This window comes from Rhineura floridana, chromosome 14 (genome assembly GCF_030035675.1).
Source record: "Rhineura floridana isolate rRhiFlo1 chromosome 14, rRhiFlo1.hap2, whole genome shotgun sequence".
Lineage (NCBI taxonomy): Eukaryota > Metazoa > Chordata > Lepidosauria > Squamata > Rhineuridae > Rhineura > Rhineura floridana.
In genome coordinates, this window is record NC_084493.1 from 39569105 (window position 1) to 39594632 (window position 25528).

The 25528-nt window shown below is 45.1% G+C and overlaps 1 long non-coding RNA gene across 1 annotated transcript in view; it reads right to left on the reverse strand.

The window, feature by feature from the left end:
• Positions 1–11078: 11078 nt before the first annotated feature.
• Positions 11079–25528, reverse strand: part of LOC133369733 (uncharacterized) — a 29131-nt gene continuing 14681 nt past the window's right edge. The window contains exons 2-3 of the long non-coding RNA XR_009758968.1: positions 15574–15712; positions 11079–11282 (exon numbers count right to left, since the gene is read on the reverse strand). This is a non-coding gene — a long non-coding RNA (uncharacterized LOC133369733). The remainder of the gene's footprint in view (positions 11283–15573; positions 15713–25528) is intronic.

A 25528-nucleotide genomic window follows, 5' to 3' on the forward strand; every position in this document is an offset into this window, starting at 1 on the left:
TAGTTTTTCTTTTAATAATGTTAATTCCTGGTTGTCCCCTCCCTATAGTTTTTAATATATTTGCCTGCACTAGTCAGTGTGTTGTTTTGTGAGTTATTCTGAACCTGGTTCTTCTTATTCTAGGTATAAGTTTGCTTATAAGTTTGCAATGTCACCTGAATTTTACTTTGAATTTTATTCAGCTCTTGTGTCTGCTTTTGCAGATTGCCCTTGACAAAGCGTTGTGTGTTAACCTGAAACACATTGGGCTGCAATAAATCATTTTTATTGCCTTTTCAGCCCTGCATTTTGTTTTAGTTAGGCACCTTTAGAGTTCCCCTTTTCCTGATCCTCATTGCAGCAGTGTGAAAGACATTTGCACAAAGTGCTGGTATATTGGCCGAAAAAGTCACAGTTCCTTAACGCAGCAGGTCCTGCAGCATGAAAGGAATTTTAGAAATCAGGGCAGAAGCGCTACCACTTTAATCCACAAAACTGACACAATAAGCCCCTGGTGTGAAAGCAGCCTTACTTTGTGCTGTCAACCTCGGCTCTTTTGTGAGACAAGAGGATGGGCTGGATGAAGGTCCCAAACCACACGTTGCCTGAGGCATGGTTGAGGAGAGGTCTTGGGAGAAGATGCCTTGGAATTAAGATTGCTGGAGACCTGAGAGCCAGTGTGGTGTAGTGGTGAGAGCGTTAGAGTACGACCTCGGAGACCAGGGTTCAAATCCCGACACAGCCATGAAGCTCACTGGGTGACCTTGGGCCAGTCACTGCCTCTCAGCCTCAGAGGGAGGCAATGGGAAACCCCCTCTGAACACCGCTTACGAAGAATACCGCTTACCCTAGGGTCGCCATAAGTCGGGATCGACTTGAAGGCAGTCCATTTCCGTTTTCAGTGGTGTGCCTGTGACAGAAGGTTTGCTCTGTGTGCTGTTTATATAGTATCTGGATGAGATGGGAGGCTGGCAAATCCTGCTCCCTCCTGAGGGTTGCCCCATAGCATTGGCTTGTGTCAGGGAGCAAATCAGAGTTTTCCCGACATGGATTCACAACTTCCAGTCTACTGTTCTCTTTCACACAGAGACACCCTGAAAGCCACCCCCCCCTTTAATTCAACTCCAGTCATTGCCCCAGAATCAGCAGAGCACCAGAAGTGGGATCACAGCTGAATGCTCCTCCCACATTAAAATCTTCTGGCAAGTTAAACAAATAACTAAATGAACAGCAGGAAGAAAGGCTTACCACAGCCCTCTCCCTACTGGGCTAATTTTTTACTTGCCAGCACAGTCCATCCTTATTTATTTATGATTTATATTTATTTAGTTATAAGTTTTATATCCCACCCTTCCTCCCTGGAGGAGCCCAGAGTGGCATCCTTCCACTTCAGGATTCCGCCTCCACGTTCTGTGGTGTGTCTAGAACACACAGGCCTTGCAAGTGCAGCAGTTGTGGGGCAGGGAGGGATTGGGGGAACTGCCAGCACGTGTGAACCTCTGCATTTAGGCCTGCTCCTGACCGTCCCTCCCATCCCCAAGCAGAAACAGGAATCTCTGTTCATAGGAGTTTCGCCTTCGTTTTCTGCCTGATTTTATAGCTGTTGCTGAAATGGGTATTGATCTGAAACATGAAAAGGGGTATTGCATCTTGGCAGCTGCTGCCCACCAAAGTCCTCATTTATTTTGTCTTCCAAATTCTGATTTGCTATGCCTTATGATTGGCTCATAATTTTGATTTATATTCCGCCTTTGTCATCTCCTTAGGAAGAGTAATTAATTCCCAGGCTCTGGCCTGAGGCATTCTTCAGATAAGATCTGGGCTCTGGCAGCCCCTTGCAGGGGACGCTTCTTACTTGCTTCCAGATGGATCATCCAACTATTCCTCCAAGCTGCCTCTGATGCTGCCCTTGGGATAGGCTGCTTCTGAAGAGAAAGAAATGGCAAAATCTCTTTCTAATGAGTTTTGCCAAAGAAGCAGCAAAATAAAAAGTGATGGCAGAGTGATATCATACCAGAGTGAGGCTTTTGGGAAGCAGAAGCATCGGGAGGATCCTCCTGTAGTGGTCAAGAGGTTGGACTACGACCTGGGAGACCAGGATTCGAATCCCCCCACAGCCATGAAGCTCACTGGTGACCTTGGGACAGTCACTGCCTCTCAGCTTCAGAGGGAGGCAATGGGAAACCCCCTCTGAACACCGCTTACCATGAAAACCCTCTTCGTAGGGTTGCCGTAAGTCGGGATTGACTGGAAGGCAGTCCATTTCCATTTCCATTTTGCAGGACTTCAGTATGAAGAATTCCAGGGTGACTCACAGCAACAATGCAAGCAATACTCGAACACTTGCTTAGAGCAATGAATCTTATTAGGGATCAGCAAGTAGGTCTGACAGTTTTAGAAACTTTCCCTGAGGCAGGACAAGACACTTAGCTAAGAATCTGGAACAACAACATTTACATGAAATATCTAGGTTACAAGACAAAAGTTTCAAATCTTAAAATTAATATAGCAGAATCAAAACAAAAGAGGTAAAGCAGAGCCACAGAATCAGCAGGAACACAAAAACGTGCCAGTAGTATTAAAAAGAGCTTTTGCTATTAAACCGCTAATCCTGCATTTGGCAAGCTGCAGGTGATTTGGGGATGAAGAGTTCTGAGGCGCTGCTGCTGCTGAGTAAAAATGGAAATGTGAGTGATGTTTGGAACAAATGGACCTTGGTAGAAATGTCCATGGTTGCCTATTATGCAGGCAGATGCTCCACATGGGCCTTGCTGCCGGGCTGCCACTTTGGCTCAGCTGATCATCCCCAGGGCTGTCGCTGTCCTCTCTGACTAGGGTTGTTATCCCAGCAGCTGCAAGGCTCGGGCCTCTCAGGGGTGCCTCTTCTCTTGCTGGAGACCGATTGGCCTTCCCTCACAAGAGCTGCAGACTGAGCTGAGAGGCCTTCCCCAGTCCCGCCTTTTGTTTCATGGTGGCTTGATGCCCGAATGAACAACTAGCTCTTCCAGCTGCCCAGTGACATCTTCTTTGAGGCTTCTACCACTGATCTGCTGCAGGCATGCTTGTCACATTTCCTTCCAGGTCAGGCTCTAAGTGTGCCCCCACCGTTGTCACAGTGGATAGGTCTTACTTGGCCCCTGGCAGCTCTAAGTCAAGGGGAGTTGTGATTTTGTTGACAAAGAAATGTCAGTTTATGCTGGACAGCCAGGAGGTTAGATCCGAAGGGTCACTATCTTTTTAAAAGAAGTACCCTGGGACAACTGAAATTCACATTGGCAACTTTATACAGTCCTAATATCAATCAGCTCCCATTTTTGCAAGCCACCTGCGAGGTTTGGGATCATTCACTATTGGTCCTATCGTCTTGGGTGGTGACTTCAACCTGGTTCAAAACTCAGTGACAGATCATGCTCCTGCAAGGGGAGTCGGATACTCCTGGTTTTTTTTTTTGCTTTTGAACTTGTTTAATGGATTTGGTCTTACAGATGTTTGGAGGCTCCAACACCCAGTAGAGAAAGACTTCATGTTTCACTCCCAACGTCATGGAACTTACTCCCAGAATGATTACTTCCTTCTCTCCAGAGATCTACTCGACTTTGTGCATTCCACAACTGTTGGCATTATTACCATTTTGAACCTTGCCCCTACTATGCTTTCATTAAATCTTTTAGCTGAGCAACCCCATACTGTGGCCTGGAGGCTTAATGCAAGCATCCTATTTGAAAAAGACATTTTTGGGGACAGTTGGAAAATGCTCTTTCTGAATTTTTTACTCTGAACACTCCTTCAGGTTTGCCCCAGGCCACAGTTTGAGATGCAATTAAAGCTGTTATGGGGGGGTTAATGTATTGAGGAAGCTTCCTGTCCCCACGAGCTGAGATGCAGGAACAAGAACTACTATTATTAGAAATTGCTCAGTTGGAAGAGATCCATTAAAAATGTGTGGTGCTAGGGTTTATAGAAAGCTATTGGGGAAAAGGGCAGAATTTCAAGCCTCAAAATTGACCCTATTCAGAAATCTTTAACTTATCTCAGTAGAAGATGTTTTGAATTTGGAAATAAAAATTCCCGCCTGCTTGCAAATGTGGTTAGAAAAAAAAAAAACCCACTAGCAATGTAGTATTGGGGGTTTGCAATGCAAGTAGTAAGCACTTTTGGTCTACTAGAGACATTGGTAGTGCCTTTGCCCAGTCCTATGAAGATCTGTATACATTTGGTTCACCTAACATTTGGATGCCTTTCTAGGTTCTCTTAATCTTAGCCCTTTACTTGCTAAACATCGTGATCTTCTGAATGCTCCTGTTATGTTTCAGGAAATCAGAGACGCAATTAAGAAACATAAACCGGGCAAATGTCTGGGCTTGATGGATTTGAGAGTGAATATTACAAAGCCTTTGCTGATATCTTAGTTCCTCATTTCCAAAATTTGCTCAGTGGAATTTTACAAGGTGGTGTGCTCCTGGAGACCTGGAAACAGCACGTTTGATAGTAATCCCCAAGCCTAACAAAGATCTCGGGTCTTTGGGATCATATCGCCTGACAGCTTTGTTAAACCAAGATGCTAAGCTGCTCACGAGTATCCCTGTTGCACGTTTAAACCAATTCCTCACTCACTACATCAAGGATAAACAGACAGGTTTTATGCTGAACAGGCAACTCCCGGATGCTATTCACAGGGTCTGGAATGCAATCCATCACAGTAAAATCCACAGTAAAGCCCTTTGGGTCTGCTGTCCTTGGATGCATGCAAGGCCTTTGATTATCTGGAATGGTTCCCAATTACTTTCCTTGATAGAATGAATTTTGGCCTTTGCTTCATTAATGTGGTATGTCAGTTTTTTTCTACTTCCTTAGGTACCATTAGAGTAAATGGCTATGACCCTCTTGGGTAACAAAACAAGGCTATCCTTTATTTCCGTACCAGTTGCTGGAAACCACAGGAGGGGAAAGTGCTCTTTGCACTCAGGTTCTGCTTGCATGTTTCCCATGGGCATCTGGTTGACCACTGTGAGAATGGGATGCTCGACTAGGTGGGACACTGGCCTGATCCACTAGGCCCTTCTTATGTTCTCATGCCTGTTCTTTTTCCCATAGCAATTGAGGTCTTAGCAGAAAAGATCAAGACAGACCTGAATATTAAAGGTATAGAGGTTAACAGCAAATTTCATCTTATAAATTTATTTGCTGATGATATTCTGCTGTTGCTTGATCCATGCACAGTGATTCCAGCCTTACAAAAGATTTTACGTGATTATAGGGTGATTGCAGGCCTGGAAATTAATTAGAAAAAATGGGATTAATTTACATAAATACTCTTGAACGCCACCCCAATCTCTGAGCGGTGAGATTTCCAGGGGTCCCTGCGCTCGCCCTGGGTTTGGTTCCCTTGGGAAGAAGGTGGTGTCTTTATGAAATACAGTTTATTATTTACACACATTCCAACCTGAGTTTAGGATGGAGGGGTTCAAGGCATCAGCAGTCCAATATGCAGCTTACAGGGTTACAGGAAACACCCCAAAGCCATGGTGCAGAGAGCCAGTCTCTCTGCCTGCCTCCAGTTCCCAGCTCTTCTCAGACACACTCAAAATACAAGCCTCTCCTCGGCCCCGGGGGAGGGGGAAGGCTCTCCTGAAGAGTTTCAATGACAAAAGGGTCTCCCTGGCCTATTCACCAGTTGATCCGCACCTGATAGACCCATTAACCCACCTGGCTGCTCTATTAGATCAACAAAATAAACTCATCTGACCAACAGACTGAGTTTCTCACCCCAAGGCACAGGATTTCAAACCAGAGGCTGGAAGGGGACTTATAGGAATTATCCATTTCAACTCCCAAACTCACAACAATACTTTGCTGAGTGCTCAGACCAAGCTCCAATCATCCCTTGGTCTGTCACTCTCCTTTGGTAGTTTGTACTATCTGGGAATTAACATAATCAAGGATTACTGCCAACTGTGTAGGAGGACCTTTGGTCCTCTCTTCCATATGACCAGAAATGGTAAGCTGGAAGGCCCTTAAGTTGTCCAGGTTTGGTTGCATTGCAGCTTTGAAAATGATACTCCCTAAATTCATGTTTCTATTTCATTCCCTTCCAATCGCAACACCTGATTTGATGTTCAAGAATTGGCAAGGTGTCCTGGAACATTACAGTGGGAAGGATAAGCGGTCGAGGCAATTCTGTGTAGGTCAGTAACAAAGGGTGGTTTTGGCTTTCCAGACTTTAGCCTTTATTTTGAGGCATGTCAGTTCCTTCCTCATGGTTCAGAAAAGCACAGAGCTGTCTTTTGTTAGGTATCTTTACAGGGAGGAAAATCCTTTGAGATCCCTTAGCATGTTCAAGGGGCTTTGTAGGGATGGTGATAATGATTCCAAGGGTGTGATTTCACAGATTTATTGAAGTGATTTGATCCAAACAGAGGTAGCTTAAAGGGTCTACAGGAGGAGGACCTGAATATACAATTTATTGACTCCAAATGGGTCAGAATGTGGCCTAAAACCCATTTGAAATCTACGTCGGGGCCGTTTAAAGAGGCCAATTTGAAGAGGTGGTATTTTACCCCAGTTCCTCTCCGTTCTTTTAATCTAGAACTCTCTCCCATTTGTTGGAGAGGCTGCCCAGTTAAGGGCACGCTATTTCACCTTTGGGGGACATAAATGTAAATGTACTGTCTTCAAGTCGATTCTGACTTATGGCGACCCTATGAATAGGGTTTTCATGAGGCTGAGAGGCAGTGACTGGCCCAAGGTCACCCAGTGAGTTTCATGGCTGTGTGGGGTTTCGAACCGTGGCTATTTAGTTCTGTTAGTACAATTACTCAGCAAGTGGTCTTACCAGAACCAGCATTAGTGTTCCTATCTTAAAATGATAGTGCTCCTATCAATCTACACAAATGGGATGAGCGAAGCTCTCTGTCACAAGGAATTAATTTTGAAGTTACTAATTTCTGCCAGGCTCAAAATTGCTGCACATTGGAAAGACCTTAATTCTCTATAAGTTAATCATTACTATGCAGGGCTCTGGTGTTGGGCTCTTAAAGAAAAAATGACTCAGGAATGTAAGGAGGAAAGAGGTGTGATTTTAAAAGTCACTTTTTCTACCATATGGTTTAAGTTTATTGCTCACTTTAATTCTGTTGGCAAGATGATTCACCCATTGGCAGCAACTCAGTTATTTTTTTGGCATGACTCCTTTCATGTTGATCAGAATTTTTGTTTAAGGGGGTTCTGTGTGGGGTTTTTCTTTGCTGTAATAGGTGTCAACTTTTGACTGTACTTTCTGTAGATATGGCAATGTGTTTGTTGAGTTTTGTCGTTATGATTTTAAAATTTAATAAAAATAATTTAAAGAAGAATGGCCACCAGGAAAATATTTCTGGCTTCCACTGCAGTGGCCTGTGGCTCAGCTTGGCTCAAGGTCAGGAGCTGCTTTCCTCACACAGCTCTGCAGGTCTCAGGCAGAGAGAACCTTGGGTTGGGTTGCCCAATTACGGGCATATTTGGCTTTTCTAGGAAGCATTTGGATTTGTTTGAGCTCGTCTTTTCTCATGGGAACATTGCCGAGTCTTTTCTGGCTTCTCACCTTGTTTTATTGGTTTGAGATGTTACATTGACTTATCATGGTTTGCTTTATGACTTTACACATGGCTTTGGGTGCCAGAGAATGTGGTGTATAAACTGCAAATGATACCTAAAATAATCTGTGCCATCTGCTTTTTCTAGGAATTGGAATTGCTCTTCCTGGCACATTTTGTGTCTGTGATGTCTGTGTGGTGATGCCAGTTTTGTGGGAGAGGCCAACGTGTCTCTCATGTTGTGATGCAACTGACGGAAGAGGAAAAGAGCAGGATGTCCAATCTCAGGTCCCGCTGCCTTGGCAGCTCACCCTTGGCTGGAGCCAGAAGTGATTATCTGAAGCATGCCATTCTGCTTGCTCACCAGGGCTCCAGTAGTGGGAGGTTGAATGTAGCTCTGGCAGTTTGAAAGGACAGAGGGTCACCTTCTTCCAGGCCCGTCCAACGGTTGCCTTTTGCTCCAGACTCCATCAGGAACACAAACTAAGCAACATATAAAGTCTCTAACCAAAAACCCCTTCAAGGCAGCACACATTTTGTTATGGAGATTCCATTTTCATTTTCAATCACAGGAGTGTCAGCTCAAACTCTCTCCTTGCAATATTCCTTAGAAAAATATTTTGTACTGGTTTTTCAGATCTTACCCTCTCATCTCAAGGGGCGGGGGAGGTGTGATGTTCCTGCTTATATTGTAAATATGGTAAGTGCTGGTTATATAGAAGATATATGGTAAGTGGAGTGAAAGAGGAGGGGGAGTACATGAGCAGTAGAATGCTGGATGATTGGCTGAGCGTTTGAATGGCTGGGAGTATAAATGGAAGAATGGCAGTTGAATCAGGGTGGTGGATGTTGGAGGTTGGGATGAAAGAGAGGTTTTGGTGGTGTTTGGAGGTTGGTGTTGAGAGTGAGTCGGAGTTCTGAGGCAATTAGTAAGAAGTCAAGTACATAACAGAATATAGATGAAACCATACGCTTGTGAAACATTCCTTAAGTAATCTTGTTATTTCTAATTCTTAATAAATATTTCTTGGTTAAATAAAAGCCTGATTCCTTCAGCTGGGATACACATACCAGGGGGAATAGCAAAGTAACCAAGGCTGAACAGATTGTATCGAATGGTGGCAGTGGCAGAGGAAAAGATATTGTATCCAGTACCACGGAGAAACCCAGGGCTGTAAGCTTCAGTGCAAGAGGCTGCAGGGGGGTTTGGGAATTACCTATACCCATAGACACAAGGTATTGAGATAGCCTGGCAGAGACTAAGGCACAGTCTAAAGGTTATAAGAGATACAGAGTGTTGGGTAGTAAGGCCTAGCAGGGGGATCTTCTGAGATCTGTGCTAGTGTGGTGAAAGGTAAAAATAAACCTGACGATCCTGTCTGCTGGTAGCCACAAGTGAGAGCTTCACAGGTGGTGCCAGGGAAGGACGTCACAGGAGGCACAATCTGTGCTCCACAAAACAAAGTGATCCTGACGCTTCTCCTGAAAGTAATTGGTGCCTCTGGGCAAAGTGTTAACTGTCACATAGTGTGCCAAACCCCAGCTTAGCAGCCCCTTAACTCTGCAGGATTAATAAATGTCAGCAAGAACTTCCCTGAGTTTTCTTGTATCTCGAATTTTAAAGAACTGCATCTAAAAGCCTTTCCTGGCCAGGGCAAAATCCAGATTACGTACTCTGAGTAGTACAGAGTGTTCAAGCAAAAGGAAGGATAACCCACAGCCACCCTCCCTCCCTCCATCTGCCCTCCCCCAAGAAAACAGGGCTTTCCTGGTTGGGGGCAGCAATTGGGTGGGAAGAGAAGGGGACAGAAGTATTGGGCTGAGGTCGGGGTGGGGGTGAGCTATTCCGCTATAGCCCTCCCCATGTCCTGTCTACCCAGGGAGCGCATCTTAAACAAGAGGGCTCCTGCTAGCCTAGGACCCACACCTGTTTATCTGTTTGGCCCTCACATCTGAGAGCCTTCTGCAGGCTGAATGCCTTTCTAGGGGATGTTAAAGGGGCTGTCAAGGAAGGTTGAGTGAAGTGGGGTACCTCACTCCTGTCTGTGGAAAGATGGCTGCCAGAGCAAGCCTGCCAGACTCCCCTGCCCCCTGCATCATCCATATTTCCTGAGGTCTCTTTTTGGCTTTTTTCTTTTTAATCAGGCTGTTTTTTGTACTTCTGGGTTAGTTTGCTGTCTTGGAGGAGGAGAACTTCAAAGGGAAGCTGCAATGTGAACCTGCTAAATTATCACACATCAACCCAATCCTTCAATCAAATGCTTTAAAGTGTGTGTGATCCCCTTGCCATCAGCAACTGAAAAATGTTGGTTTGTTTTTGTTTAAAAATACATGTAAAATGCTGTTCCATGTGACAAGAGTAAATCCTGCCAATCTGTGCGGCTTCATACCTGGTGGGGGGAGCTGTTTTTTAGCCCAAGTGGGTGGAGCAAGATGGGAGCCACGTGGGAGCCTAACTTTCACTAAAGACACTGCTTTTACCAGCGTTACAGATTTTCAAGGTCCACACTTCTTGCTCAATGGTAGCTTCCAATTGGTTGGATGCAGTTGTTCTGGCTTCTAGGCTGAAGCAGGAGAACCCTCAGCGTGCAATTGACAGGAAACAATGAAACTGACGAGACCTTCCTTTCCTTATGGCAATAAAAGCAACCCAGGAAAAGGCTGGGAGAGAAAGGGGGATTAGATACTCTGGAAATGGAGCCAGACAAAATAATAACGTAGTAAGAGGAATGGGGGTGGTTGTTGTTGTTGTTTAAAGTGGCTCCCACTGTGAGTGATTTAGACTTTAATTCCCCCCCCCTTCTCTCTCCACCACCCCCTTTTCTTGTCCAGGGCTTCCTTTGAAAATGGGAGAGAGCAGCTGGGAGTTGTTTGTCAGCCCACAGGAAACAAGGGAGGAGGAGGGAGAGGGCTTGGAGAGGGGAACGATTGACACACCCACCTAAGAGCATCAGAGCAAAGCGCCTGCGAGCCCTAGAGATATTTTCCTTCCCTTTTCGGATTATATTAGGATTGGGTTAATATGGATTTAAAGGGGGAAACTGTGTGACAGCTTCTGCTTGCCTTCAACCTCAGGTGAACCATGCAAATGAAAAGAGGATGCAAGTAGCATCAGATACACAGTAAATTGCTGTGTGGATAAGCTCCCTAATTAAACCAGCAATGGGGAGGGGGGGAGGAGCCCCAGCGGGTGCCTGCAGAGATGCTCCTTTCCCTCCCCCCCAACCCAGTGCAGGGGGGGTTCCACCCCATGGGTGCTGCTTGTCAAAAGGCCCTGTAGCAACCCCCCTACCACTCTCCTTCAGGTGGGGGGAGGCGCATCACACAGCATCTCTTCCCCCTCTTTCACCCACCCAGGCTAGTGCTGGTCAGGACTGACAAGGTGCCTGGTGTCCCTTCCCGCGCCTTTTCTCTTTTGCAGGTTGTGTGTGCGTGCAAAGGGCCTGTGACTGTGAGCGCTTGACCAACAGCCCTCCCAATTTCTTATTGCAACTGTTGTCCTGTCCTCTCCACGCTTCTTTTCCTGTGTGACAGGAGAAAACCAAGACAGATTTCCAGTTTGAAAACCGTGATTCTTACTTGCAAGTAAATGCCACATGAACACAGGCTTCTTTTGGAGTAAAGGTGCATGGGACCAAGCTTCTAAGGCTGTACTCCTGTGCACATCTATCATTGCTCTTGACAAGGCTTACTTCTGAGTATGTTGGCATGGATTCAGCTGCATGAGTAGAACTGGGGAGAAAAAGAGACAAAACTGTGATTATGTTTGGGAGGGAAAGGGCAAAGAAGGAGAAGGTGAGAGGTTTCCATGACTGCAGAATGCTTTGAGCACAAACCTTGTCAGCCCTTTCCCGCCTCTTAAATAATGGCAAGCCTTTTGCAACCAGTCCCAGTACCCACACACACTCATCCCAGTATATTCCTCCTATTTCTGTTCCATATGCTGATGGTAGTAGTTTTTCAAACTTGAGGGCTGTTTAAAAGCATTTTAATGGCAAAATTGTTGTTATGATGTTAATTATAGTAGGGGAGCTAACAGAGCTATGTCAAGAGGCCAGAACATTTTTATTGAGATGATTGCCATTCCGGGTGACCTGGCATGGTTTGTGGACTTCTCAAGAGGAAGAGAGAGGAAGGGAGATCCCAGGCTATATGGTCTGAAGACATGTGAGGCCACCACTTTACTGAAGTGAAACAGATCTGGATGGGATGGCACAATGTGAGCTCAGCCCTCACTAGTTTTGACAGTTCGCTTCCCCCCCCCTTCTTCATGATAGTAATCAGGAAAGTAACCCTCTTTCGCTCAGGAGAGGAATTTTTATTTGAAACTTGTTCCTTTACTGTATGTTGTTGAACTGTGTTTGCTGAAATATGACTTGCATTTTAATGTATTTTGTATTTTCCTTTTTCATGTGATGAATTGTGGTAGCTCTGAGCAATAAAGATTCATTTCACTTTATTTCATTTCAAACCTTATGAAGCTGAGTGTTCCCATGATATGTGTGAATACCATGCAGTTCAGGCCACAGCTTGGAGGTGGAGACAGCTGGGGTGGATTCAGACATGCCATCTTCAAATAAAATTAAGCATGACATTCTAAGGCCTGTTCTTGTCCTCCTCAGAGCTTAGAGCAAAGCATTTGATTTATGTTCCCTTTTCCAGGCACTTGCTAGAAATGGATTTTTCGTTTTTGGCAATTGGAAGACAGAATACAACTATTGATTTCTGAGAATTAAAAAAATAATTGGAAGAGATGCTGCTTATACATAATAAATGTGGTTGGATAAAAACTGCCCAGAATGAGGCAGAGCAGCATCCTGCAGCCAATGTGGACATCACTGCAGGTTCAAGAAACCATTTTTTCCTCCTGGGGAAACTGACAGACATCTTTTGCTCTGATGCGCTTTGAAGGGAACCCGCTAAGTGCCATACTCTGAGCCTGTGGAGGGGAGAGGGAAGGGGCGAGCGTGCGCATCAGAGCAGGCCGGGGCAGCGAAATCACTTGCTAAGACATCAGCAGAGCAGGAGCAAGTTCTTCATGGAGGGAATTCAAATCTCATGTTGATATTGATCAGCTTTAGAGGTTTAATTTGTTTGTTTACATAAGGCCATCCAAGTGCTTGGCACTTTGCAAAGCACAAGAGGGCAGGTCTCTGCCCTGAGGAGCCCACCATCTAAGTGTGAGGCTTTTGTCAGCCTTTGACAGTTAAGGAACTTTGTTGTGTGGACCTGCCCCTTTTATGGATCTATAGTTCTGTTTTTCTTTGGAACTGTTTTACTTATTTTTATAACCATATGGCCATTTAATTTATTTCAATTTGTATCCCACCCTTCCTTCCAAAGGGACCTAGGGTGACAAACACATTTAAAAATTATAAAAACAGTCATTCCAGTACAGATGAAGACTGGGACTTCTGCTTTGCTGAAAGAAAGGTATAAAAAAACCTAGTAGGAGGAAGGACGGGATATAAATCTAATAAATAAATAAAATAATAAAAGACAATAGAGGCAGTGCCTATCTAATATTTAACGAGAGAGAATTCCAAAGCTATGTACTACCACCATGCTAAATTGCTGAGTGGGGGGCTCTGCCCCCCTGCTCACTCTGCTCCTCAGCCCACCCACCCCAGCTCCCCCTGCTTCCTTGCCTGTTTCCCACTGCCACCCCAGACAGACAGTGCCACAGTGGAGCGCAGCCAGGCTGCAGACTGGCCTCCCAGCCAGGCTGCCACTGCCATGGCTGCTGCTGCTCAGCACCTCCTCCCTGGACCAGTGCCACTGCTGCATGGTGTGCCAGCCAGCCAGCCAGCCAACTGCCCCCCCAAGCTGCCACTGCCACCTTGCCTGTTTGCCTGCTTGGTGTGGGGAAGTGTTCACAGCACAGTCTGTGGCACTGCCGGCTGCGCAGCATGATGCTTACATTTTTATTTAGATAGATTACTAAATTCCTTCTGGTGTCCAGGAGAAGAAACCACTCGGGGAAAAACAGCTGCATTCCAAAGGCTTCAAGCACTCTCAGAGCCCTGCACATGGCAGAAAGTTACTGAAACGTAATAAAGAGCACAGAGATCTGTGCAAAAACAATATTAAAAAAAATCCTGAAAGCAGAAATATTTGCTCAAGCCAACTCAAGATAGAGCACGGGGAAGATAGGGGAGGAAGACTGTCACCTCAGCTCAGAGTAGAGACACGCTCCCTGTTCTTCTGCAGGTTCCCATGCACCTCCACCTCACTCTTCTGAAAACGGGGGCGCACAACGCTAGTTGAATCCTGCCCCTTTTTACTGTGGAATCTGAGTGCGTTCTTTTTAAAAAATTGCTTCAAAGAGATTTCACAACTGATTGGTAGATCAACCTGTTCCCCCTCCAGGTGTGGCCAATGGAAACGCTTTGCTGTAGGCAACTAGTGTGCTGAGCGCTTGCAGCCTCAGGCTATAAACACATGAATCGGCAGATCGAAGTGTTTCCATCAGCCACACCTGGAGTGGGAATGGGGTGACGGCCAATCAGCTGTGAAATCTATTCGAAGCTGAATTTTAAACAACAGCAACATGCACTTCAGCCACTCCCACCCGTTTTCACTGTAAAAAGGGGATGGGGTTTGACTGGTGTTGTGTGCCCCCATTTTCAAAAGAAAAAGGTGGAGGGAGATGCACTAGAAGCAGCAGAACAGGAACTGTGTCTCTACCCTCAGTTTCAACAAGGCTTTCAACCCACTTTTGGCACCCATCTAGGGACGTTGAGTGGCTAGTAATGTTTGCATGGAACGTGTGCTGACTGGGGCAGCAGAGGTCAGGTGAGCAGTCCAAGAGACATTCATTTCCCCATTCCTTGCCCGCCAGCTCCTCTATGCCACCTTCTACTCCCTCCCCCCAGTGTCCCTGTCATGAACAAATGTGAGGATGGTTAAGGGGGAAATGGTTAAAACCCCAGCCAGTGGTTAGGATCAGAAACCCTGAGATCTGTTGTGGTAAAACTGGGCTCGATTCTTCGCTCTGGTCAATTAAAAACGCTAGGCAACAGTTCAGAAGTAAAACACATAAAATTGATTTATTGCAAAGCACTCACACAAAAAGGCGGTATGTGAGGGCGGTTCGAACAACCCTCCCTCGTTGTCCTCACTCTTTTATACTTTCAAGTAAGCAATTCACGGTAACGGAAACAGGAAAAACTCCATATAAGGCACAAGTATAGATCATACACTCTAATTGACTAACTTCCAGTGCATGAAGGCAGGGCCCTTCTGATCACGCATATGATCACACATTCGTCTCTTACATTTCTACACGTGTACTATACTTCCGGTCATACTCTGAACACTTCTCTGGACATGTGATCCCCAAGGCCCTGGGAAAGATCCCTGAGAACAAGATATCTATTACAGGATGTCCCTGCTAACTGGAGGTACTAGGTCATAAAGTACATCATAAACAAATAAACTGGGAAACAGGAACAGAATTTATAAACACAAACGCCTATCTCAGAGCTTCAAAGAGCTCTCATGGCTTTTCTCACAGTTAATACAGGGCTTCATAGTTTTTCAGAGTTTTACAGATTTTCGTATAGAGAACCATGCTTAGAGCAGAGAAATAGAATCCTTTATCAGATCCTAGAGCAGCCTTTCCCAACCGGTGTGCCTCCAGATGTTGTTGGACCACAACTCCCATCAGCCTCAGCCAGCATTGCCAATGGCTGAGGCTGATGGGAGTTGTGGTCCAACAACATCTGGAGGCACACCGGTTGGGAAAGGCTGTCCTAGAGAACTGCAGCCAATCAGAGTAGACAACTCTAGATGGTTATAAGGCATCATTTCAGAGGCTGTTGGGTCATTAGGGGATTTGGGGCACTTGTCTTCAATAGACCAATGATGCCCAACTCTATTTCTCCATAACATCTTAATCAGGTGTGGCCCTGCAGGAACTGGACCGGTGCCTGGGTGCAGGGGTGGGCTGGATAAGGACCAATTCGCTGAACTTGAGTCCTGATAATATGGCAGCTCTGTGGGTGGGAAATAGGTCTGTTACCTGCTCTGGCGGGGGTTGCATTCCCTCTGGAGGAGCAGGTATGTAGCTCGGGGGTCCTCCTGAATCCATCTCCGTCACTGGAGGCCCAAGTCGCCTCAGCGGCGAGGAGCCCTTCTGCCAACTTCAACCGGTGCAACAGCTGTGGTGGGATTGGAATAGTTTAGCGGTGGTATTCCAGGCACTGGTAACCTCTGGACTGGGTTACTGAAATGCACCCCATGTGGTGCTCCCCCTAAACGTGGCCTGGAAGCTACAGCTAGTGCAAAATGTAGCAGCATGACATATAATACCTGTCCCCGGCTGCTGGCTCTGGGCTTCAGAGAATGCCTTGCCTTCTATACCTGCTGAATCAGTTTGATCCTTGGGAGAGAAACCATGATGAATGTAGTGGGAGAACTGACCGGCAGTGGATTTGGGTCCGCTCAGCTTCCTTGTTCTGTAACCTGAACTGCTACACAAGCGCCTTGATGGAACCTGCCCCTTCCACTTATGTCTTCCCTTCCAAGTAGCATCAGCACGCAGCAGCCAGCATTAGCCGGCCCAGTTCGGATGTCTTGCAAGCCATGGGAGCGTGCCCTGGCCTCTGGTATCCATCCCCCCGCAGTCTATGGCTCTTACTGGTTGTGCCTTGCCAAGGTGTCTATGTCCCTGCTTAGTAAATGCGGGTTCATGATTAGTTTCTTTTTGAAAAAGTTATAACTCTTCTGAATGCAATCGCTGAGCTGGGTTATTTCATCTGCTGCTGTAAACATCTAATTTTTCTCTCTGTTGCTGCACCAGTCTCCCCCCTTCGTCTGTCGCTTGCAAATTCCATCCGTCAGGCAGCCTCGTTTCAGCTTTCCTCTTGACAGATTGAGCTACCCTGATCCAGAGTCTTACTCTGTCTCATGAAAAAATGTATTTCTGCCTCTCTGTGCGCATGTCAACAACACACGTTCCCAGTGGGGCTAGGAAACAATTTTCCATGTTTATCTACTTTCAGTGTATTTTGTCTGCAGCAATCAGCCTTAATTGCAGAAGCAGTTGCTGGAAACACATTTCAGTGGCCTTGTTTGCTTGAGTGCCTTCCTTTGATTCAGAAGGGGTCCCTGCTGTCCCTGCTGGCATAAAAGTTGTGCAACCTCCACCTGATTCTCTCCCTATCCTCCTCCTTTGCAGAGAAACAGTGGGCACTTAAACACAGCAATTGTATAAGTACTTAGCACATAATTGTCTTACGTAAGTTCAGAAGGGCTCACTGCTGTCACAATTTCTAGTTTGGGTTCATACCAAAGAAACCATACACATTATTCTGGTTTTCTCCCCATCCTCCCTTAAAAAGCTACTGTGGACACTTAAAAATTGCTCTCAACCTCAGAGGAAGGCAATGGTAAACCTCTTCTGAATACCACTTACCATGAAAACCCTGTTCATAGGGTCGCCATAAGTCGGGATTGATTTGAAGGCAGTCCATTTCCATTTTTCAACTAAACTAAAAATATCTTACTTTGGTTCAGAAGGGGTCCCTGCTGTCACAATTTCTAGTGTGCGTTTATGCCAAAGAAGCTGTACATTACTCAAAGTAACCCTCATAAGTATGCACAGGATTGCATCCTGTGAACAATCCACTGAAATAACCCAGTACCTTCAGACCAGCCTGAGTAGGTTAAGTATTAAAAATGCCACACAGGACAGTAATAAGCGCCCCCATAAACTTCCAGACCTATGGGAAAAGATTATCCCCCTCCAAAATGTGGAATAAGGTGGAGTGATATTAAGTGGATTACAGCCTGAGAAATAGGGTCAAACGCCATGAAGTCATGGAGATCAGTTGTGTGACCTTCTTGGACCTGTCACTGTTTCCTAGCCTAGCCTCTCTTGCAAGATCCTTGTGAGGATGACACGAGGAAAAGGAGACCCATGAAAAATCATTAGAGGCTTTGCCTATCAGTTGTTGTTATGTTATATGATGTAGCCTTTCCAAGTAATATGTCATATTCTTAGCAGGTGGATGAGTCAAGGTACGGTCAATGATGAGATAGTATAGGTGTGCTTGTTAGCAAAGATAGAGATAAAGATAAGGCAGGCATATAGTTTGCCAAGGGAGGATGCCAGGATGTTTCAGCTATCTATCTTAAAATAATATAGTTTTCTAGCAATTAGTCTGGTTTTGAAGGTGTCCTGTTAAAGATCAGAATAGCCAATTATATGTAGCAGGTGCCATGATGTAATGTTTTGATGCCTTAAAGTCATCACTCATTTATGTAATCATATCAGTTTGTATGCCAATTTTTATGCTATGGAAGTGTCTCTTGTGCCCAGTATGAGTGTTCAGACTGACACCAGCTACTGCAGAGCTGTGTGGCTGATCCACTTTTATTGGGGATACTTGGCTGTATGCTTTGTAAGTGAACTCAATAAATTTTAACTCTTTGTAAGCAAACCTCACGTCTGCATCTCATCTCTGGTAATCCAAACAAGAACCTGAAGGGTATACACCCTCCCATCTCCAGACAAACTAAAGCGCAGGAACAGGGGCCTGTTAGTCTACATTATAGCCAGTGCACAAAAGTCGGCACTGCAAACCCAAATAAGCAGCAACATCACACTTGGTCACTTGTATGCTAATATCCTGAAGCGCATTTCCGTGATCTTGACGGCTGTGTGGTAGAGCCCCGCACTCCCACCCTGTGACTCCTACTTCCTGAACTCTCGTTGGATGGAGTTCCTCTCCACCCCCCCGATCACTACCCTCCCTTCAAGCAGCCACAGCGGTCTTCCTGCCACTGCTGGCCAGTCTATTTCAAACATTTATTGATTAGATTTATATCCCGCCCTTCCTCCCAGTAGGAGCCCAGGCAGCAAACAAAAACGCAAAAACTTTAAAACATCATAAAAACAGACTTTAAAACACATTAAAACAAAACATCTTTAAAAAAAGCTTTTAAAACATTTTTAAAAGCATATTAAAAAGCAATTCCAACACAGATGCAGACTGGGATAGGTCTCTACTTAAAAGGCTTGTTGAAAGAAGAAAGTCTTCAAAAGGCGCCGAAAAGATAGCAGAGATGGTGCCCGCCTAATATTCAAGGGGAGGAAATTCCACAGGGTAGATGCCGCCACACTAAAGGTCTGTTTTCTATATTGTGCAGAATGGACCTCCTGATAAGTTGGTATCTGCAGGAGGCCCTCACCTGCAGAGTGCAGTGATCGACTGGATGTAATGTAGTGCCTTCAAGTCTATTCCGACTTATGGCGACCCTACGAAGAGGGTTTTCATGAGGCTGAGAGGCAGTGACTGGCCCAAGGTCACCCAGTGAGCTTCACGGCTATGTGGGGATTCGAACCCTGGTCTCCCAGGTTGTAGTCCAACACCTTATATAAGGGATAAGACGGTAAGCCAGGCCTGGCCTCCAAGAGGTCTTTTGTATCTTTAAAAGTTGTGGAGGGGGGAGGGAGAATTCCACCTTGTGGTTTTCCCCATTACAGGGTTGCAAGAACACCTGCACTTGGCTGACTTTCTCTTCTCCTAAAGATACAGGATCAGTCTCAGGGACTGAACCTGGCAACCCTAATGCAAACTGAATCAGCCATCTTTCAAAATTCACATTTCTCTCAATTTAGTAGTGCAGTCCTCTAGCCAAATAACATGTACAAAAATGCATTCAGGGAATCTGCAGCATGTCATATCCATATCCATATTTAATTGTATTTTATTGCTTCCTTAGTTCTTCTCCTGTATGTTTGTGTCATAGGATTGTGGGGGTGGATTTGAATGGCATCTGAGGGACCCCTTTCTAGCTTATAATTGTGTGGCTGTAGGGGATACAACCTGCTCCACTGGTCAGACTAGTTTCCTTTGTTAACTGAATTGCTTAAGTCAACTCAGGCTATGAGTTAATGGGTTTATTGAGTGGTCAATCTGCATATCCAAAAGGATTTAGCCAGGAGAGATCCTGGGTCTTAGGCTGAGCTGGAAATACTCAGAGAGGCCTGTCTGATGGACTGTTCATGCTGAGAACCCCCCATCTTATGCTCAGCTTATGAATATGTATAAAATAAACCATATATCATAAAGGCACCACCGTCTCTGTTGACATTCTTTCCAAGGAAACCAAACCCTGGATAAGCACAGGAACCCTTGGAAGTCTCACACCCCTTTGAGATTGGGGTGGTGTGCAACATTATTTTATTACAATGAATTCTTTGGAATACAAACTTTGATAGGATTCAATTTACTTTAAGAAATAAAAGAAGAAACAAGAATGCAATTAAAAATCATGCAGCATCTAGTGTGCATTTCTATTGTTCAGAGTGAAACTCTGTGGTGCAGTGGTCTGGTTGTGTGCACGTCTGTATGCTGCCCCAAAAAGTGGTGCAAAGGATCGTGTGTGTCCTTGCCAGAGACTGCTTGTACATCTCCAGACATGCTAGGGGGAGGCATTGCCTTTCTCCTTTACTGTGGAGGGACCTCAAGCTGAGAGGACAGAGCAGGACTTCTCGCTCCTCCAGGTGCCACTTCTTGGAGCCATGGTGCCTCAGCAGAACAGCGCCTGCTTGTAGGCAGAAGTGGCAGAATCTCTGGTGCAGGAAATGGACCACCTGCTGCCACCGGGGCTGCTATAGGCTTTCTCCTGCTCCAGAGGCCCCCCGAGAGCTGCTGCTGGGCCAGGGCACCGTTCTGAGCTAGAGGCGCCAAAGACTGCAGCTGGAATAAGGCGGGAGCAGAAGATCCAGAAGTGGGGATTTATTTTTGGCGTGTGAAGAATAAGCTCTTGGATTTGATTTTTCACGTGGCTTAGCCTGTAGGTGGGGGAACTGGAGCATCGTAGCTGACAGCTTTTCTCCATTTTCTCTCTCACCCCCCCATATGCCAGAATTTCCTCCCACCCATTTCTAAGGAGGGGGAGGACAGGGAGCTGCTGCCTATTGTCAGCTCTGAGCCTGCATTTTCCCCCTTTAATGTGTTTTACATAAGAGCTGTCACCAGGAGTGTTCATCGGCCCAGTCAGAAGACAAAGAAGTCAATTTTTAAACAATTAATTGCTGGTGGCCAATTTCAGTCTGTTGGCCAAAAGTTGAGGGCTGCTTGTTTTAATGCTTTTTCCTCCATAATTTATTACTTTTACACCCAACACCAAACAGCACCTTTTAACAGTAGTTGTAAATTTATTTAATTTTAAAAAGCTCTGTCCCACCTCCATAATCCCAGGAACATATTTATTGAGGTATTGATTATGTGCATTGCATTAAAAGTGTTGCAGTTAAAACCCTTTAATTCATGAAAACCCTTAGAAATAATGTTTAAATGATGCAGGTTGACAGGGACTGTTTCACTAGCAGAATATGAAATAAGAATCGTAACATGTGCACAACTAGGACAGGCGAGTCCCTGGACCCAGAAGTATTACACAACAAATCCTCTTTTTGGGCAAGGGGCTCAAGAAGGTGGTGGTGGTGGACCTTCAAGCTTGGGGGAAATAGATTACTTGGATCCGTTCCAGTCTGGCTTCAGGCCTGGCCATGGCACTGAACCTGCCTTGGTCGCCCTGGCTGAAGACATCTGTCAGGAGAGAGACAGGGGAATGCCACCCTGCTCGGTCTCCTTGATCTCTCTCTGGCTTTTGATACTGTTGACCACAGTGTCCTTCTGGAGCATCTCAGGGAGGTGGGGGTTGGGGGCACCATGCTTCAGTGGTTCTGCTCATACCTCCAGAGCCGCTTCCAAAAAGTAGTTATAGAAGGCTATTGTTCAGCACCATATAAACTATTCTGTGGTGGTCTGAGGTGGTCCATCTTGCCCCCCATGCTGTTTAGCATCTATATGAAGCCATTGGGAGCTGTCATCAGGAGATTTGGAGTGAGGTGCCATCAATAAGCAGATGACACCCAACTCTATCTTTCTATGCCATCTGAATCAGGAGAGGCAGCTGAGGTGCTGAACCCACATTTGGAGCAGAGCTTGGAAAAGTTACTTTTTTGAACTACAACGCCCATCAGCCCCAGCCAATGCTGGCTGGGGCTGATGGGCGTTGTAGTTCAAAAAAGTAACTTTTCCAAGCTCTGATTTGGAGGCAGTGATGAACTGGATATGGACCAATAAATTAAGGCTGAATCCTGAAAAGACAGATATGTCCAGAGTTCCCATGTCCAGGAGGTGGAAAGATGGCCTGTTCTGGATGGGGTTGCTCTTTCCTTGAAGGAGCAGGTCTGCAGCCTGGGGGTGCTCCTTGATCCAACACTGTCACTGGAGGCTCAGGTGGCCTCAGTGGCTAGGAGTGCCTTTTTCCAGCTCCGGCTGGTTTGCCAGCTTCGGCACCTTTTGGACAGAGGTGACTCAGCCACAGTCCTCCATGCTCTGGCAACTTCCAGATCAGATGATTGCAACACACTTTACATGGGGCTGCCCTTGAGGACGACTCAGAAACTTCAGCTGGTCCAAAGTGCAGCAGCCAAATTACTGGCTGGGGTTGTTTTTAGATTTTATGTAACTCCTGTTTTAAACAGCTGCAATGGCTGCCAGTTTGCTTCCAGTCTCAGTTCAGGATGCTCACTGTAGGTGTTTGAAAATTGGTAACGTTATTGATTAGGGTCCCAAAGTATAAAGGGGTCTATAACAAGGAGTTTTGCCATTCTCACAGAGGAATTTGTAAGAGGTGTGGATGTCACCGTTGCTACAGAGATGTACTAGGCTAAAACCCAAAAAGGAACATTTTGACCGCCAGAAAAAGGGAAGTTACCTGCAAGAAGTTAGCACAGAAATATCCCTTGGTAGTTTTCAATGCAGAATATGTATTAGAGACCCAGAAATGAGGCTCTAAGACTATTACAATCCTTTAATAATTGTAAGAGAACAAGAGTAAAGGCAGACATGAGTATCCAAGCCATTCTTGGAAGGCAATCAGCAGTCCAAGTATCTGAGAAGTAACACTGGAAACCCAGGACAGTTTGTGCCTGCAATCTAGTGCATAACTGAAAGGATTTTTAGTCACAATCAGAGAGATGAAGCCTCATAAAACACAGATGGTATTTTTTTAAATGAATAAAAGCAAAAGGATTTAAAATGTATCTGTGTAGAGTACAGTAACAAGCTGCAGATCTCACAAGGGAGGCAGCATCAAGCAGGCTGAAACTGGACCGTGCATCTGTGAGGAGGGAAGATGCTTTAAATGCTAGAAGAATGCTAACATAGGCGTGCTGCTTAAGTAGAAATTATAGCTTTAAGATTTATATAGATGCAGGTTTCAGTTAATCATAATGTGGCATAGATATATATTAAAAGATAGCTCAAATAGAATAGGTCACCTCAGGTCACAGTAGTGGGCACTTACAGTTTGGGAAAGTCCTGAAGCGCATGAAAAATGGAGCTAAATAGGGACGGAGACCACAAGGTTTACCACAAAAAAGGGAAACAAGTGGACATTGGGGAGCAAACAAGTATGTTATTGAAAAGTGGATCTCTGATAGACAATGACCAATCATCTTTTGACATAAATCAGTACATTATTAGGTAGGAGGGTAGAATAACTGTGGGTGTCAAAATTGTGTACACCAGGAAATTGTCATTCTCCGGACTTCTGGAATCAGGGCCTGTTACCAGGTCAGGGGGAGGGTTGATGATCTGAAGATCTGACCGGACACCTGGGTGTTGCTTTTAGGGACATGGCTGTGGCCCTCTGCTTGGTTCCTCGGCTGGCAGAGTAATGAGGATCTTTCTAGCCCAGGCTACTTCATCGCTTGTAAGTAAAAGTTGTAATTGGTGCTTGTCCCCCCCCTTTTCTGCATCTAATAAAGCATTGATATCTTAGGTTGTTGTTTTAGCATTATAGAATCATAGAATAGTAGAGTTGGAAGGGGCCTGTAAGGCCATCAAGTCTAACCAGTGCAGGAATCCAAGTCAATTACTTGCACTAATCAAGACAAATTAGGGAACTTGGAGGAAGGGGGTGATGACTGATGGAGCAGAGTCTGAGGTTTCCTGGCCTCTGGGCTGGCAGTGAGCTCTCCCCAGACAGATCTAAGGCAACTTTTAACTACCTTTAACGACTGTTGCAGAGGTTGGTTGGAAGGCACCTGGTACACGCAATTGCCAACCTTACACCCAGGGCCGGTGCTATCACTAGGCCAACTAGGCAGCTGCCTAGGGCGCAGACCTCAGTGGGCGCAGAACTGACCTTTGAGGTGCGCAGAACTGACCTTTGAGGGGCAGTTTTATACAGATTAGTTTTTTTAACCTTTGTAAAAATGCAACTGACAATTTATATATTTTATTTTAAGATAAATACCACAACAGTGCAATGGAATATAATTAACTACAACTCCCATCAGCCCCAGCCAGCATGGCCACTGATGGGAGTTGTAGTTCAAAAAAAGTAAGTTTTCCAAGCTGTGGCTCTAACCCCGCCCTTTCAGGATTGTAGCCAATAGTGAAGCCAGGGTTGTGTTTTCCTGAGCCAGGCAGTGCCTAGACTTCATTGCAACATTAGAAAATTTTGAGATTCTCAGTTTGAGTAAGTAAGAATATGGCTTACAGTTTTTTTCCTCTTGTGTATAACTTAGGGTCAGACCCTGGGGGCTATTGAAGAGGGCAGTGCTTTGAAAACCTTTGCAATATGAAAGTATTTAATCCAATACTTGCTTTCCATGTACCTGGAGTAAACTCCATTGAACTCCATTAGGAATTATATCCCACCTGTTCTGAGCCTGTGGTTCTGAAACCCACTTGCCAGACAGTCAACTCAATCTCTCTCTTTTAATCAGAACTATTTTATTAAACCATAAAACACAAAGGGTACACAGAAACTTCAAAGAAAGCGTACAGTCTCTGGGGATGGTGAACTCTGGCAGAGAAATATCTTCTGAGAGAGAGAGAGAGAGGTAAAAAAGAGCGTTGTCCTCTGAGGCTACTAGGCCTCCTGCTAGCTTCACTCATGACTGAAACAAACTGAGGCAGGTTTTGGAGGGAAAACTAACTAACCAATTAAAGAGAGGGGTGATGTCACCTGACAGGAAGTTACTCTAAGGCTAAGGGAGACAGACCTCTAGAGTTCCATAACTCTCACCTAATAAATGCCTTGTTTGGCACAACAGAAGGAGTCTCTCTCTCTCTATACAATTCTAAACCCTGCGGAGGCAGCACATCACCCTTCCTCTCAGTAGGAGCCCAGGGTGGCAAACAAAAGCACTGAAAACACTTTAAAAATCATAAAAACAGACTTTAAAACACTAGGCTCCTTTCTTTCTATAGAGACCTTCTGGTGACTGGCCTAGCCTTAAACCCTTCTTGCCTAAAGCAAGTAGGCTAGATTGTTTGTGCAATTTTTGCATAATTTTTGTTATATCTTATAATTTTCTGATAATATTTTACTTTTATTTTATATTTTGAAGAATTTTATCATTTCTGAAGTAGTTCATACATTAGGATTGTTTTTTATGTATATATGAAATAGATAGACCATAGAGTTGATTGGAGGTTATGTAATATATATACACACACATAGGCACACACACAAAGTGAAAATGCACTTGATTTTTAATCTTACAGTCACAATCTTATTTAGAAAATGTATTCATTTTTCTAGTGAGCTATGGCCGATAAAAAAAGACCATCTGGAGCTCAGTACCGCAAACGAAAGGCACAAAAAGCTAAGGCGCAAGCAAAGCAAAGCATGAGGGGTCTTCCTGAAATACCTTTGTACACAGAAAGCAACTGAAGAACAAGAGTGTGACTATACTCTTGTTGAAACTAGCACTGAGGGAGCTGAATGTGGTGCTCCTACTACAAATGATATAAACTCTACGACAGAAGTTTCACAAACTGGATATATTTCTGGAAAACACACAGAGGAAAAAGAGGGTGTCAAGAAAAGTGAGAGTACTGCAAAGTCTACAAAAGAAGATGGTATTGTGCCTGACTTGAATTACAGTGACCCTGTGTTATGGGAAAACTACCCGAACCCGCTGTCCGTCTCTCGGG